Source organism: Mixophyes fleayi, chromosome 7, assembly GCF_038048845.1.
Source record: "Mixophyes fleayi isolate aMixFle1 chromosome 7, aMixFle1.hap1, whole genome shotgun sequence".
Taxonomy (NCBI): Eukaryota; Metazoa; Chordata; class Amphibia; order Anura; family Limnodynastidae; genus Mixophyes; species Mixophyes fleayi.
This window is the reverse complement of record NC_134408.1, coordinates 35952456-35969402: the sequence shown is the minus strand read 5'-3', so window position 1 is coordinate 35969402 and position 16947 is coordinate 35952456. Positions and strand designations below refer to the sequence as shown.

The window sequence follows — 16947 nt, the reverse complement described above, 5'->3', positions numbered from 1 at the left end:
CGGCGCCTGACAACTCTTCTGTGTTGTAGCAGCATGTTTTGCAAACACATCACTGTTACACTGTTCTGCAATAGAGCCAGAGCTCCGTTAGCTGTCAAAATTTTCAAAAATAGATGAAAGTTTAAAAAAAAAATAGAGTGGGGTCCCATCTCTATTCACTATTAACTCTAGTGCTGCCAGACTACTGCTGGTTCCGTGAAAATCGTGGAAAAATTTTGCGTGGGGTCCCCCCGTATTTCACAGAACCAGCACTAGGCAAACCAGCCGGGGTTGGTGGCACTATAGCAGGAGGACACGCGGTAGGGGTCCCCCTGCCATAATGACAACCAACCCCAGGCTGTTCAATGCTGGGCTGGATTCCCTAGGGAGTGGGCCCCCCCCTCTAGGGACTCCTAACCCAGTGCTGACAGCACTAGAGCTCTTCCTACACCCCTGGGCGGTGGGTATAGGGTAATAAGGGCGATTATAGTAGAAAAAAGAAAACAGATGCCATTTTGTTTTGTGGACCTACAAGTCCCAGCCAGCGAGGGTGCCATAAATAGTGTGGGCATGCTGATACTTGTATAACTACAAGCACCAGCATACCCATGGCAGCCAGGGTATGTTGGCACTTGGAGAACCACAAGTGCCAACATGCCCTGGCTGCCATGGGTATGCTGGTGTCCCCCCTTGTTGATTGCAGTCTTCAGCCAGGAGGGCCCCCTTGTTGATTGAAGTCTTCAGCCAGGAGGGCCCCCTTGTTGATTGAAGTCTTCTTTGCTTCAGCCAGAAGGGCCCCATATTTGTATGATCCTAGCTGGAACATGCTTGAATAAAAAAAAATATTGAAGAGAACCGCCGCAAACAGCTTCTACACAGTAGAAGCTCCGATATGCAATGAGCTTAGCTCATTGCGCTAGGTCTATTTATAGTATATGGGGATTTTCCCACAGTTGTGGGAAAATCACCTAATACTATAAATAGACCTACTGAAATGAACTAAGTTCATTGTGTATCGTATCTTCTACTGTGTAGAAACTGTTTGCGGTGGTCCTGCTCTTTTTTTTTTTCCTGCAATCAAGAAAGAAAAATCGTGGATGTTACAAATCTGGGGCCCTCCTGACTGAAGACAAGAAGAGTTCAAGCAACAAGGGGGCCCCCATGGTCAAGAAGATCAGAAGACTGCAATCACCAAGGGGGGCTTTTTGCCCAAGAAGAACAGAAGACATTACAAGTGGGTACTTTTGGATACAAATACTTTTGGGACATTTCAAGTAGGGACTTTGGATCTACAAATTATTTTTGGACTTTGCAAGCCGGACTTTGGGAATTACAAATTTATTTTAGACTTTATCAAGCCTGACTTTGGATACCAATTTAATTGGGACTTGGTTGACAGCCATTTTAGGATTAAAAGCTGCTGGCAACAGATGAAAACATCTGTGGTGAGTATAGGGTATTTATTATTTTTAATTAAAATATATGGTATAAATGAGGGTGTTTACTGTGTTTATATTGTGGTTTTAACAAGAGTGTAGTGGTTTATTTAACTGAAGACATTGGTCCTCCAACATCTCAACTAGGTTGGATGGAATGGTAAAAGAAATTAGAGATGAAAATATAACCCACAAAACCAATGATAGGGAGAATAACAAGAAGCGTTATGGCCCAGCTGGGACGACTGTGTAAACTCCCTGACTTAATAATGCTTTTTATACAGCTGAATAGTCCACCTTATTCAGGATAATTCACCTTCCTAGACCTGCCCCTGTCTTCCCTACCTCCCTTATTCTTGAAATGTTAAATAGCAACAGCTAGATGTCCTTTATCTTACATATTGTATTTTCTCAATATTTAGATAACAGAACAATCTCTCAGTTAAACTAAAATGTGATCTCACTTTTCCACCCCCTTTTCCCTTCTATGCCCTCGAAAAATTATTTATTCTAAAAACAGAGTTTTTTTACAATCATATTGTTTTGTTAGCGTCATCCTGAGATTCTACATTTGGTAATTTGGTTAGGGGGTTAAATGGAGGGAAGTGTCACGGTCCGGAGACTGGATAGGAGCCCAGTGGCAGAAAGGAAGACTGGCTAACAGGAGATGAGATGGAAGAAAGGTCAAACAAGCCGGGTTCGGTACACAGAGAGGCGTAGCGGTCCAAAGGTTGAGGCAGAAGCGTAGTGGAGGGCAAGCCGAGGTCGGTATACGTGTAGTATATGCAGGTAGACAGGAACAGCAACAGGAGCTAGATCACAGGCACAGAGCACAATAATCAGGCATTGGAGACAGGAACTGGCCAGGCTTTTATAGAAAGTCAATGGGTGGAGCTAAGGCATGCTGGAAGATCAGGAGATCACTGGAACTGATCTAGAACACTAAATAAAGACATGGAACTGTCCAGCAGCCAGAATAGCTCAGTCAGCAGAGCAGCAGTCCATGGAGGCAGAAGCCCTGGGTTCAAATCCTGACAGGAAGTGTATTGGATGGAGGTGAGGCTAGATATATAATCAACATCTACTATGTTCCTGCCACCCTCTAACATAGAAAAGGGTTATATAGGCTGAAAAAAAGCAAAATAAAAACACTATTCACACTAATGACATGCAGTAAAAAATCTTTAGAGAAAAAGTGGTATAGTAGTTTACACTGGTCTATATCAGTTCTGCAATCTGTCTGCCTTTGCTGATTGCCAAGATTTTGTCTCCTAAAGTGGGCGGAATTGGTGACTGTTCCAGATACATTGACAGCAAAGAAAATTCTGTGATAACAAAAAATGAATTGCTTTGTTTTTCTTTTCTTTTTTTTGTAAGTGGAACAAGAGATAACTGGATAACTGGATTTTTGTCCATACAATAAGTCCTTTTCTCTGAGTCCATTGGAAGCACTTTAAATTTCTACACTAAAGGACTGAGTCATTAAGGAGAGCAAAGCATCAAAAAGGAGTAACTTTGCATCTGGGCAAAACGATGTTGCATTGGAGGGGGATGTCAATTTAAAATGTGGGTACAGATTTATAGTTGGGATAGGGCATGTCCTAGATAAACTTTACAGTTTAAAAATAAAGCTATCAAGTATTTGTGTGCTAGATTAAAAAAACAGCCAGTATATATTTTATGTGCAAAATAATAAACTAATTTGCACCCCTTGCATTGTAACATGGTTTGTCCCTGAGAACATTTACTCCTTTTCTTTTTTGCCTTTCTTTTTTTTTTTTACTTTCGTTAATGAAGCAGGCCCTAAGACTTGAAACTCCTCCCCCTCTATACCCCTCTGTTGGAAGGAAGCCGGCTATTTTACTAACCAGTCCCCACAGTACAGAAGAGAAGGAGCAACAAATGTAACAAAAAATATCCCCCTAGAACAATAACATCATAACATAAAAGGAGATCTAGAGCGTAAAAAGGGTGGAAACACTGTGCCCCAATGGACTCAGAGAAAAGGATTTAACGTAAGTAAAAACATCCTGTTTTTTCTTTTATCCAATTGGGACCACTTAAGACTTTAGAAATGTCCCAAAGCTGCCACTAAGGGTGGGTCAGTTCAGAAGAATCAATGTGAGGAGATGAGGCCCTGCTAGAATATAAGCCTAGACTTGTGGGTATCATAGAGAATCAAAAGATCTGCCATGTTGCGCACATCTCTAGTCCTATGAGCATAAGTCTTCAAAGCTCTGACAACACCCACACGGTGAAGAGAGCCCTATTCTTCTGTAGACCAACCACGGTTTAAGGACGTTGTAGGTCTCCAATATTCTGCTTTAGATGGAACTTGGATGGAACTTGGAGGCCACTTTGGTCTGAAAAGAAGGATTTGTCTGAAGAACAGCCCTGTATTTATGAAAGATAAAATATGTAGACCTACAGGTCAGCGCTCCTAGCTCCGAAGCTCTAGTATCTTTAGATATAGCCAAAACAAAGGTTGTTTTCCAAGCAAGGAACTTTAACTGTACTAAACCATGGGTTCGGAAAGAAGAATACTGTCAGGCATCTCATAGCAGATGCCGCAGAACCACTGCAGTGGTTAAATGTTTAAAAAACTATTGATAAAATGTAAGAATAATGCTGTCATAGGCAGTAAGTGTAGAAAAAAAAATCACAATAGACTTCCCAAGTGCACCGCTTTCTATACAGTGTTCCCCACCAAAATACAATAACAACCAAATATATATGAATATGTGTTTGTGCATATACTTTAATAGAACACATTGTTCAGTCAAATAAAGTTTTCATTTTCTTTGTATCAAGTCACAAAGTTCCAATACTTTCACCACTTTCCTCATTAGCAGTTCATCTATAAGTGTCACTTCAGTAGATTACTCCAAATCCACCTTGATCAGCGTGTCAACCAAATAAAGAAAAAAAAAAAAGAACAAAAGGAAGAGTTGACAAAATCGCATTGTAAGACTGTCACCACAGATCACTCCCTCTGTTCTAGGGCGCTTCTCTTTATCCCTGTCACACTCCGCTCTACTGGTATCTCTACCTGAGCCTCTAAACACTGACTGTTTCTTTCATTTCTGTTGCTAGTGTGATTATGGGCCATGATCTGCACCTGTGACTATTACACCTGTATGCTGGCCAGTGTTACTATTGGTCAGTCTTCCTTTATTAGGCCCTTCCTTTCTTACCTGCATTGCTGGTTCTTCAAGTCACATCTGTTATTCTGATGTCTCTGTTTGTGTACCGGTTCCACTGCTTGTTGTAAACGCTATGATGTACACCTGTTACCTGTTCCACTATCCGTGGTAAAGCTGCTATGTTCATCGCTGCTGTGTGGTCATCGCTGCTATCTGCTGGATTTACTAATATCTACATACCTGTTCCACTGCTCGTGGTAAATGCTATGATCTACACTTGTTACCTGTTCCAACATCCGTGGTAAAGCTGCTGTGGTCATCGCTGCTGTTTGTTGGACTTTCCTAATCGCTGCATACCTGTTCCACTGCTCGTGGTAACGTTATAATCTACAACTGTTGCCTGTTTTACTATCTGTGCTCGTGGCAAATGTTATGAACTTCATCTGCTCATTGTTTGATCTACATCGCTGACCCCGTTACTTGTTTCAGTATTCGTGGTATACTTCAGTTACTACTGCTGTGAGTTTACTTTTATTGGAAGCTGGACTGTTTGAATTCTCTATAGCTATCCCACGGCTTGCAGTAACATGAGGAGTCACATCTATTATCCGTTTGGCCTGCATGTTTGATTACTGTTCTCCGTTTCACAAATTGTATCAAGCTGTGCCTATCGTGGACGAATAGAGTTGGACTATGTTGATTCCCATGTTTCAAGATTCCTATTATTGAAGAATCTGATTACTGAATTTGCAGCTTGTATTAATGAATGTTGCTGAAAGTTATTATTCCTGCATGCCTTTTATAATCATCTCTGGCAAAGCATTCAAGTTTGCATTGGTCTCTTGTGTTAATATTTTATAATAAATACGGTAATCTTTGTTACCATCTTTGATGTCTGAATTGGATCATTCCTCTGCCAAGTAACTAGTTCTCAGCTGTCACAGTGGGAACTTTCCTGGAGGGCTGCGACCTGCAAGCTGGGAGCCACAGAAGCCCATATTCCCTTGCGGGAACCTCTGGTGAATACCTCCCAGTTTGTTAGACTCCGCGCCTCCAGGAAAGTTTAGTCAATACTCATTGGAAAGCAGGATCTCACTCAATTACTTAGTGAGCAAACCTGACAATCCTAAACTACAATAGGGACACTAGCAAGTGTAGTCTCACAGGTGTCTCTCAGAGTGAACACCTTTGTTCACACTACACGACTCAGGAGGTTAAAAGACTTTTTCCTGGATGTAATCTCAAGCAAGTTGTTCTTGACTCTCTACGGTCACTGACTTCTCTCCTGCCCTCCGTTCCAGACCCTCCCTGTCACAATCCAGGCACATTTGAACACTTAGCAATATATACTGAATAGGGATGAGCGCACTCGGATTTATGAAATCCGAGCCCACCCGAACGTTGCGGATCCGAGTCGGATCCGAGACAGATCCGGGTATTGGCGCCAAATTCAAAAGTGAAACTGAGGCTCTGACTCATAATCCCGTTGTCGGATCTCGCGATACTCGGATCCTATAAATTCCCCGCTAGTCGCCGCCATCTTCACTCGGGCATTGATCAGGGTAGAGGGAGGGTGTGTTAGGTGGTCCTCTGTGCTGTTTAGTTCTGTGCTGTTTAGTTCTGTGCTGTTTAGTTCTGTGCTGTTTAGTGCTGTGCTGTGCTGTGCTGTGCTGTGCTGTGTTCTGCAGTATCAGTCCAGTGGTGCTGTGTGCTGTGCTCTGTCCTTCTGAGGTCAGTGGTGCTGCTGGGTCCTGTGCTGTGTCCTGTTCAGTCCAGTGGTGCTGTGTCCTGTGCTCTGTGCTTCTAAGGGCATAGTTATTTCCCCAATATTCCCCTGTGTTTAAAAAAATAAAAAAAAGTTTTTTTAAAAAATACCAAAAACTACTTTAATATTTTTTAATTACCACAAAATTTGCACAACCAATCCTGCAGTATAAGCCCATTGGTACTGCAATATTACCAAGTTCACACATTCAGCAGTAAAAGTCCAGTGGTACTGCAATATTACAAAGTTTACACATTCTGCAGTATCAGTCCAGTGGTGCTGTGACCTGTGCTCTGTCCTGCTGAGTTCCGTAGTGCTGCTGGGTCCTGTGCCGTGTCCTGTTCAGTCCAGTGGTGCTGTGTCCTGTGCTCTGTGCTTCTAAGGGCATAGTTATTTCCCCATTATTCCCAAGTTTTTAAAAAATAAAAAAAAAGTAAAAAAAAATAAAAAATTTAAAAAAAAAAAAAAAATATAATTATAACCAAATTTGCAAAACCAATCCAGCATTATAAGTCCATTGGTACTGCAATATTACCAAGTTCACACATTCTGCAGTATCAGTCCAGTGGTGCTGTGTCCTGTGCTCTGTCCTGCTGAGTTCCGTAGTGCTGCTGGGTCCTGTGCCGTGTCCTGTTCAGTCCAGTGGTGCTGTGTCCTGTGCTCTGTGCTTCTAAGGGCATAGTTATTTCCCCACTATTCCCAAGTTTTTTAAAAATAAAAAAAAAGTAAAAAAAAATAAAAAATTTAAAAAAAAAAAAATATATAATAATTATAACCAAATTTGCAAAACCAATCCAGCAGTATAAGTCCATTGGTACTGCAATATTACCAAGTTCACACATTCTGCAGTATCTTGTGCTACATATAATGGAGACCAAAAATTTGGAGGATAAAGTAGGGAAAGATCAAGACCCACTTCCTCCTAATGCTGAAGCTGCTGCCACTAGTCATGACATAGACGATGAAATGCCATCAACGTCGTCTTCCAAGCCCGATGCCCAATCTCGTAGTACCGGGCATGTAAAATCCAAAAAGCCCAAGTTAAGAAAAAGTAGCAAAAAGAGAAACTTAAAATCATCTGAGGAGAAACGTAAAGTTGCCAATATGCCATTTACGACACGGAGTGGCAAGGAACGGCTTAGGCCCTGGCCCGTGTTCATGACTAGTGGTTCAGCTTCACCCACGGATCTTAGCCCTCCTCCTCCTCCCCCCCCCTACAAAAAATTGAAGAGAGTTATGCTGTCAGCAACAAAACAGCAAACAACTCTGCCTTCTAAAGAGAAATTATCACAAATCCCCAAGGCGAGTCCAAGGGTGTTGGTGGTTGTCAAGCCTGACCTTCCCATCACTGTACGGGAAGAGGTGGCTCGGGAGGAGGCTATTGATGATGTAGCTGGCGCTGTGGAGGAACTTGATGATGAGGATGGTGATGTGGTTATTGTAAATGAGGCACCAGGGGGGGAAACAGCTGATGTTCATGGGATGAAAAAGCCCATCGTCATGCCTGGTCAGAAGACCAAAAAATGCACCTCTTCGGTCTGGAGTTATTTTTATCCAAATCCAGACAACCAATGTATGGCAATATGTAGCTTATGTAAAGCTCAAATAAGCAGGGGTAAGGATCTTGCCCACCTAGGAACATCCTCCCTTATACGTCACCTGAATAACCTTCATAGTTCAGTGGTTAGTTCAGGAACTGGGGCTAGGACCCTCATCGGTACAGGGACACCTAAATCCCGTGGTCCAGTTGGATACACACCAGCAACACCCTCCTCGTCAACTTCCTCCACAATCTCCATCAGATTCAGTCCTGCAGCCCAAGTCAGCAGCCAGACTGAGTCCTCCTCAATACGGGATTCATCCGAGGAATCCTGCAGCGGTACACCTACTACTGCCACTGCTGCTGTTGCTGCTGTTAGTCGGTCATCTTCCCAGAGGGGAAGTCGTAAGACCGCTAAGTCTTTCACAAAACAATTGACCGTCCAACAGTCGTTTGCCATGACCACCAAATACGATAGTAGTCACCCTATTGCAAAGCGTATAACTGCGGCTGTAACTGCAATGTTGGTGTTAGATGTGCGCCCGGTGTCCGCCATCAGTGGAGTGGGATTTAGAGGGTTGATGGAGGTATTGTGTCCCCGGTACCAAATCCCCTCGAGATTCCACTTCACTAGGCAGGCGATACCAAAAATGTACAGAGAAGTACGATCAAGTGTCCTCAGTGCTCTTAAAAATGCGGTTGTACCCACTGTCCACTTAACCACGGACATGTGGACAAGTGGTTCTGGGCAAACGAAGGACTATATGACTGTGACAGCCCACTGGGTAGATGCATCCCCTTCCGCAGCAACAGCAACAGCTGCATCAGTAGCAGCATCTACAAAATGGCTGCTCGTGCAAAGGCAGGCAACATTGTGAATTACAGGCTTTAATAAGAGGCACAACGCTGACAACATATTAGAGAAAATGAGGGAAATTATCTCCCAGTGGCTTACCCCACTTAGACTCTCATGGGGATTTGTGGTGTCAGACAATGCCAGTAACATTGTGCGGGCATTAAATATGGGCAATTTCCAGCACGTCCCATGTTTTGCCCACACCATTAATTTGGTGGTGCAGCATTACCTCAAGAGTGACAGGGGTGTGCAGGAGATGCTTGCGGTGGCCCGCAAAATTGCTGGACACTTTCGGCATTCAGCCAGTGCCTACCGCAGACTAGAGGCACATCAAAAAAGCTTGAACCTGCCCTGCCATCACCTCAAACAAGAGGTTGTGACGCGCTGGAACTCCACCCTCTATATGCTGCAGAGGATGGAGGAGCAGCAAAAGGCCATTCAGGCCTACACAGCCACCTACGACATAGGCAAAGGAGTGGGGATGCGCCTCAGTCAAGCGCAGTGGAGACTGATTTCCGTGTTGTGCAAGGTTCTGCAGCCATTTGAACTTGCCACACGAGAAGTCAGTTCCGACACTGCCAGCTTGAGTCAGGTCATTCCCCTGATCAGGCTGTTGCAGAAGCAGCTGGAGAAAGTGAGGGAGGAGCTGGTAAGCCATTGCGATTACACCAAGCATGTAGCTCTTGTGGATGTAGCCCTTCGTACGCTTTGCCAGGATCCGAGGGTGGTCACTCTTTTAAAGTCAGAGGAATACATTCTGGCCACCGTGCTCGATCCTCGGTTTAAAGCGTATGTTGTGTCTCTGTTTCCGGCGGACACAAGTCTACAGCGGTGCAAAGACCTGCTGGTCAGGAGATTGTCCTCTGAAGAGGACCGTGACATGCCAACAGCTCCACCCTCATTTTCTTCCACATCTATGGCTGCGAGGAAAAAGCTCAGTTTTCCCAAAAGAGGCACTGGCGGGGATGCTGATAACATCTGGTCCGGACTGAAGGACCTGCCAACCATTGCAGACATGTCTACTCTCGCTGCATTGGATGCTGTCACAATAGAAAAAATTGTGGATGATTACTTTGCTGACACCATCCAAGTAGACATGTCAGACAGTCCATATTGTTACTGGCAGGAAAAAAAGGCAGTTTGGAAGCCCCTGTACAAACTGGCTCTATTTTACCTGAGTTGTCCCCCCTCCAGTGTGTACTCGGAAAGAGTTTTTAGTGCAGCGGGGAACCTGGTCAGTGAGCGGCGAAGGAGGTTGCTTCCTCACAACGTTGAAAAAATGATGTTTATAAAAATGAATAATCAATTCCTCAATGAAGTACAGCACTGCCCTCCAGATACTACAGAGGGACCTGTGGTTGTGGAGTCCAGCGGGGACGAATTGATAATGTGTGATGAGGAGGAAGTACACACTGTAGGGGGAGAGGAATCAGAGGTTGAGGATGAGGACGACATCTTGCCTCAGTAGAGCCTGTTTAGTCTGTACAGGGAGAGATGAATAGCTTTTTTGGTGTGGGGGCCCAAACAAACCAATCATTTCAGCCAAAGTTGTTTGGTAGGCCCTGTCGCTGAAATGATTGGTTTGTTAAAGTGTGCATGTCCTATTTCAACAACATAAGGGTGGGTGTGAGGGCCCAAGGACAATTCCATCTTGGAACTTTTTTTTTGCATTATATGACCAAGCAACAGTCGTTTGCCATGTTCAAAAAGTAAAACCAAATGTAAAAAAATTCAAGAAATTAAACCAAAAGTAAAATGCCGTGTCATAATTTAAAACAAGAGGTATTGACGTGCTCTAAAACTACTGTATTGTTGTTTATATTTTATAAACACTACACTTGAAAGCTTGAGTCTTTCAATAGAAAAGTAACTGTCCATTGCACGAATATTTGCAACAGGGACAATTTTAGGGTTAAGAAAGTCAACTAATAATAACACTTCGACGCTGTGTGTCTTTATAAACACTACACTTGGAAGTTGGAGGAGGTATTGTGGCCCCGGCACCAAATTTACTACCGGGGACACTCCACTGTGCAGTCCATATTTAGGTGTATCAGATATTAAACAACGGTGACAGTTGATGCCCAATTTTTTAATTATATTGTGGCCTCATTATGTAACCCCCTGTCACTGTGTGTAGTGTGGGGTGCAAAGGGTACACAGTGCACCTCCTTCTCAAGCCCTGGCTAGCTGATGGGCATGGGTGTAAATGATCAGGGGGTCCCTGCACATGCAGGTGTTTCTTTGTAGTTAGTGGGACACAGGTAATGTCACTTTGGTGCAGTGTAATAGAAGTCACAATAATTTGGGCGCCAGACCATCTCTATAACAAACTGAACTTTTATTTACACTCTTCCTCCAGCACGATAATCATAATGGTTGCAGAATATATACATCTCCTTACTCTCTCCAGCACAGTTATTAATGAGAAATACGAATATGGTTGCAAATATCTTATCACTCCTCCTGCACAGTTCTTAATGTTATCCAGATGTTAAATAACATAATTTACATGTCTCTTGCACTCCATACTCACTGCAGATCACCCTTTCTGCAGGGGCACATGCATGGATGCTAATAGGCAGGCAGCCTCTCCTCCATGCAGCTCTGACACACTCTGTGTACCTCTCAACTGCAGCTCATCCCTCCTCTGCGGGGATAATGTCTCCTGTGCTCTGACACGTCACTCTGTGTACTCTCAGCCTCAGGATCTGACACTACAACTACCATGCCTCTTGTAGCAGCCCTCACTCCAGGGCCTCTTCCATGTGCAGTGTCCCCCTCTCTCTTGGGTTCACTATAGTGGCATGGAGTTCTCCCCCTCATCCAGGGCACACATTCCTTGCCCTGGCTCAGTCACCACGCTCAGACTTCCAGGCAATGCTGGGGGAGCCTGGGAGCTTCCACCCCAGGTCCCCAGCTACAACTCTCCTCTCCTGTGTCTTCTCTCTCTTTCTGACACTTTAAAGATCGTGCCTTTAAATGAAAAAGTCAGTCTTCATTGCACGACTATGTGCAACAGGGACATTTTTTTGGGTTTACAAAGTCAAACAATAACACTTCGACCCTGTCTGTCTGGGGTCTCTCAATGACGAATTGTCTGTACCATGTTTGGAGGAGGTATTGTGGCCCCGGTATCAAATTGGGTACCGGGGCCACCCCACTATGCAGTCCAGATACTTGTTTGGTGGAATTCAGACACGTGGAGGGTTTTTTAATTATATTGTGGCCTCGGTACCAAATTGTGTACCGGGGCCACCCCACTACGCAGTCAAGATACTTGTTTGGTGGAATTCAGACCAGTTGAGGGTTTTATTATTATATTGTGTGGACCACTCTATCTATACCACACTACAACTCTATACCACTCTATTTCCTACTTTAATTCTATTTCATACTTTAATTCTATTTCCTACTTTACTTCTATTACTAATTAATTACCATAAAGAGGAACAAAATAAACCAATTTTACCAAAAGTATAATATGACTTAGACTTACAAACACTACACTTTAAAGATCGTGCCTTTAAATGAAAAAGTCAGTCTTCATTGCACGACTATGTGCAACAGGGACATTTTTTTGGGTTTACAAAGTCAAACAATAACACTTCGACCCTGTCTGTCTGGGGTCTCTCAATGACGAATTGTCTGTACCATGTTTGGAGGAGGTATTGTGGCCCCGGTATCAAATTGGGTACCGGGGCCACCCCACTATGCAGTCCAGATACTTGTTTGGTGGAATTCAGACACGTGGAGGGTTTTTTAATTATATTGTGGCCTCGGTACCAAATTGTGTACCGGGGCCACCACACTACGCAGTCAAGATAGATAGATGCGTATTGCGTATCATAGATAAAGTACATTCAGTGGTGTGGGGCAAATTGAAAAATATTCAAAATGCACTGACATTATCAAAAACAAGAGGTTGTCACACGCTAAAACTCCAACATGTATATGATGGAGAGGATGGAGGAGCAGCCGTATGTGTAGTGTAATGCAGATCTGTTGAAGGTTTTTTATATATTTTATTGTGGTGCCCAGTGCCAACTCCTCTACGCAGTCCAGGTACAATTATTGGTGCGAATCATAAAAGTTCAGGGTTTTTAAGATATTGTGGTGACCCACTCCTCTACGCAGTCCAGGTACAATTATTGGTGCGAATCATAAAAGTTCAGGGTTTTTAATATATTGTGGTGACCCACTCCTCTACGCAGTCCAGGTCCAATTATTGGTGCGAATCATAAAAGTTCAGGGTTTTTAATATATTGTGGTGACCCACTCCTCTACGCAGTCCAGGTACAATTATTGGTGCGAATCATAAAAGTTCAGGGTTTTTAAGATATTGTGGTGACCCACTCCTCTACGCAGTCCAGGTACAATTATTGGTGCGATTCATAAAAGTTCAGGGTTTTTAATATATATTGTGGTGACCCACTCCTCTACGCAGTCCAGGTACAATTATTGGTGCGAATCATAAAAGTTCAGGGTTTTTAAGATATTGTGGTGACCCACTCCTCTACGCAGTCCAGGTACAATTATTGGTGCGAATCATAAAAGTTCAGGGTTTTTAATATATTGTGGTGACCCACTCCTCTACGCAGTCCAGCTCCAATTATTGGTGCGAATCATAAAAGTTCAGGGTTTTTAATATATTGTGGTGACCCACTCCTCTACGCAGTCCAGGTACAATTATTGGTGCGAATCATAAAAGTTCAGGGTTTTTAATATATTGTGGTGACCCACTCCTCTACGCAGTCCAGGTCCAATTATTGGTGTGAATCATAAAAGTTCAGGGTTTTTAAGATATTGTGGTGACCCACTCCTCTACGCAGTCCAGGTACATTTATTGGTGCGATTCATAAAAGTTCAGGGTTTTTAATATATATTGTGGTGACCCACTCCGTTACGCAGTCCAGGTACAATTATTGGTGCGAATCATAAAAGTTCAGGGTTTTTAAGATATTGTGGTGACCCACTCCTCTACGCAGTCCAGAAAGATACCTTGTTGCAACGTTTTGGACTAATAACTATATTGTGAGGTGTTCAGAATACACTGTAAATTAGTGGAAATGCTTGTTATTGAATGTTATTGAGGTTAATAATAGCCTAGGAGTGAAAATAAGCCCAAAAACTTGATTTTTAAACTTTTTATGTTTTTTTCAAAAAAAATCCGAATCCAATACCTTAAATCCGAACCGAGACCTTTCGTCAAGTGTTTTGCGAGACAAATCCGAACCTCAAAAATAACGAAAATCCGGATCCAAAACACAAAACACGAGACCTCAAAAGTCGCCGGTGCACATCCCTAATACTGAATATCATCTCAGCAGTCGAATCCATCCAGCATGTCTCAAACCGTTTTGAGACAAAGGGGATAAAACTGTTATTTTGCATGGCCGCTCACACTACTTTCCTACATTATATATTGTCAAAAAATAGTCAATGTGGATGTGTCCTTAATCACTGTAGGTGGGAACTATTCCCATTTATCAAATCTTATGTAGCCCCTTTCAGTCTTGGGGGCCTATTTACTAATCCTCATCTTCATTGAAAAATGGCAGTTTTTGGGGAACAAACACAAATCAAAGTATCGTGCAAATGTATCAATAATGCATCGCAGCTGCTATGCATTTTTTTCGAAATACAGACCAGTCCCCGTAGATGTCTATGGGGAATACTATTTACCGCAATGTAAAAAGGAATGAAAAAGCATTTACACATATGGTAATATATGCTAGCTCAGGGTGGCGTACATTACTGTATGTGTAGTTTTTTAGCTCTGCTCTATGGGGAGAGCACTGCGGTAGAGGGATCTTCGGATTGCTCACTGCATATTACTGCTCTCCCCCCTGGTCACTATTGCAAAGGTGGGCACTTTACAATAGTGACTATAGAAAAGATAGGAGACGGGTCTTCACTGAAACAGCAGTTTTTTTTTTAAATAAATACACACAATCTTTCAATCCTTATTGTTGCGATAAGTATTGAAAGGGTTCGTGTTAAAAATAAGGTCATTAATAAATAGGGGCCATAGTGTTCTGTCTTAATGCGCCCTATTGTGCACCTATCTTCCGCTCAGAGTATGTCTCAATCTCTTGATATCCCTGGGCTCTGTGCTTTGGAATGTTGAAAGAGCCCTTTCATTAGGAAGTTTGCAAACCAGGATGAATATAGGGTAACACAAGTGCATCAATACAGTTCACATCAGAGTTGGTATAAGTAGACATTATAGACATTGTTTCAGTGATAATTCAACAACAAAAATCCTTCTGAAGGATTTTTCCTAATTTCTCTCCTTTCATCACCTTCTGTATTAAGTTGTGAATATACTACACCATGTATAGTATTTCTTGTTTCAGAGAAGTTTAGAACATTGGTACATCGTGAGATGTTTGGTTGGAATAGTATCCAGTGCACATAAAGGAGGCGCTCTATGTATGTATATTTTTGTTGTTGAATTTTCTGAGTGTTGGTGGAAACTTTTATATATATATTGGGCTGCAGACCGAGTGAAGCGCTTTTTTCTGCTAACTATTTTATGTATTGTTTCAGTGATGTTACACAAGAGCTATCACACCATCCCTTGGGGATATTCCCTCTGGCAATGCCTCTGAAGCTTTGTGTGGCTCTAGCTAATCTCCCACTTGGAACTCTATCTAGCATATCTCTTGACTGCTGCTCTCTATCAGTTCTCCATTCAGTATACCTCCAATCAACTACTAGACAAGGTCAAGGCTATCTCGATGGGCTTGAATGGGGAACGGCAGCAAGGGTACTCTTTTGGTATATCTGAACCGCATGGTATAATCACAAACCTCCTTTCTCTCGAGAACACAAACCTCTTCTACATACACATCATGGGATTGGCCATTGGCCATTTTTTAATTCTTCTCTTAAATCTCCCCTCCCCATGGGACAGGGCTAGCAATCTATAGGGCACGACCCACTAAGCGTAAGGGGCGTTACACTTCTGCTGTCCATCAACTAGAAAAAGAATGCATGCTACATACTACAATAATAACAAAAGTACTTTTTATCTGGTCAAGATCAATAAATAGGGACACAGTGGAGTTTTTTTTATGTAGCACATAATAACAAGTTTGTAGAACAAAATGTTGGTGTGATGGTGATGAAAGAAGATGGGTGAAGTGCGGTTGTCCCTTGCAAAGTATGAAATAATTGCACCAGTGTGCCTGGCATTGTATAGAAGTGCAAAAACTAGACTTAATTTTGCAGAAAAAGTTTCTAAAAAAAAGATAAATTTGTGGAGATGATGCATTTTTAGGGGTGTTCCTTGTGTAGAAGCACAACCATTTTCACTTAAATTCTGCCCCAGCTCAAACTGGCAGTATTTGGTTCTTCTCATCATTATCATCATCTATTTATATAGCGCCAACATATTCCGTAGCGCTTTACAATTGTCCTACACTATAAATGGGACCCATTTTACACCTTCATGTTGCACTTCAGCAGCGAAGTGCCGTTCTAGCCACACTTCAGGCAGAATAATAAAAGTTATACAAACAAAGAATGCCACCTGTAATAAAGGAGGCACTGTGTAGTATGTTAGGTGAAAAACAGAAACATTTAATTTAATGAAATGGAAGTTGCTGAAGTAGTAAGGGGTTTGGACTTTAATTTAACAATGCAATTCTTCAGAGTTTTATGCCTCTCTACACACACAGGCGTACTTCAGGCTTGCCAAGGCGAGAGGGTACATATCTTCTGGTGCAACCTGCACTAAAACTACTGAAGACCATAGATGCTTCAAAAAATAAATATATGTTAAGAAATTATCATCTTTTTTTTTAATTCAATAAATGTAGCTGTGAATAAATAGGTGATTTAAATAGGATATTAATTATATGGTCAGTGAACATCAGCATCACTATTCACAATCAATCTTTGCCAGTAACCTAACCAGTAAAAAGCCCAATAGCAAATGAGCATGATACACGAACTTTTCATGCTGCCGTCGCGTGTTGGTGACGTGGAAGACCATCCAAAATGATGGTCTTATGAAAAATATCACTCCGCACGAAAATATAGTCCCTATTACATGTATGTCGTTATTATATAGCAGTCCTTCGTTTCATTTACAAAGACTATGACAATTGCAAGACGGACTCGCGGTGATTATTTCACAAGAAAGTACTAGGTTCAAACGTTGCCTTTAGTCGCGATATACACAAACTGTACTCTCGCGCGCAAAGACTGCTGGGACGGAA

The 16947-nt window shown here is 42.5% G+C and overlaps 1 protein-coding gene across 1 annotated transcript in view; it reads right to left on the bottom strand.

The window, feature by feature from the left end:
• Positions 1-11585, bottom strand: part of RSPH10B (radial spoke head 10 homolog B) — an 804204-nt gene extending 792619 nt beyond the window's left edge. Inside the window, exon 1 of the mRNA XM_075179663.1 lies at positions 11345-11585. The gene's annotated coding sequence lies outside the window, so the exon portion shown is untranslated. The remainder of the gene's footprint in view (positions 1-11344) is intronic.
• Positions 11586-16947: the final 5362 nt, after the last annotated feature.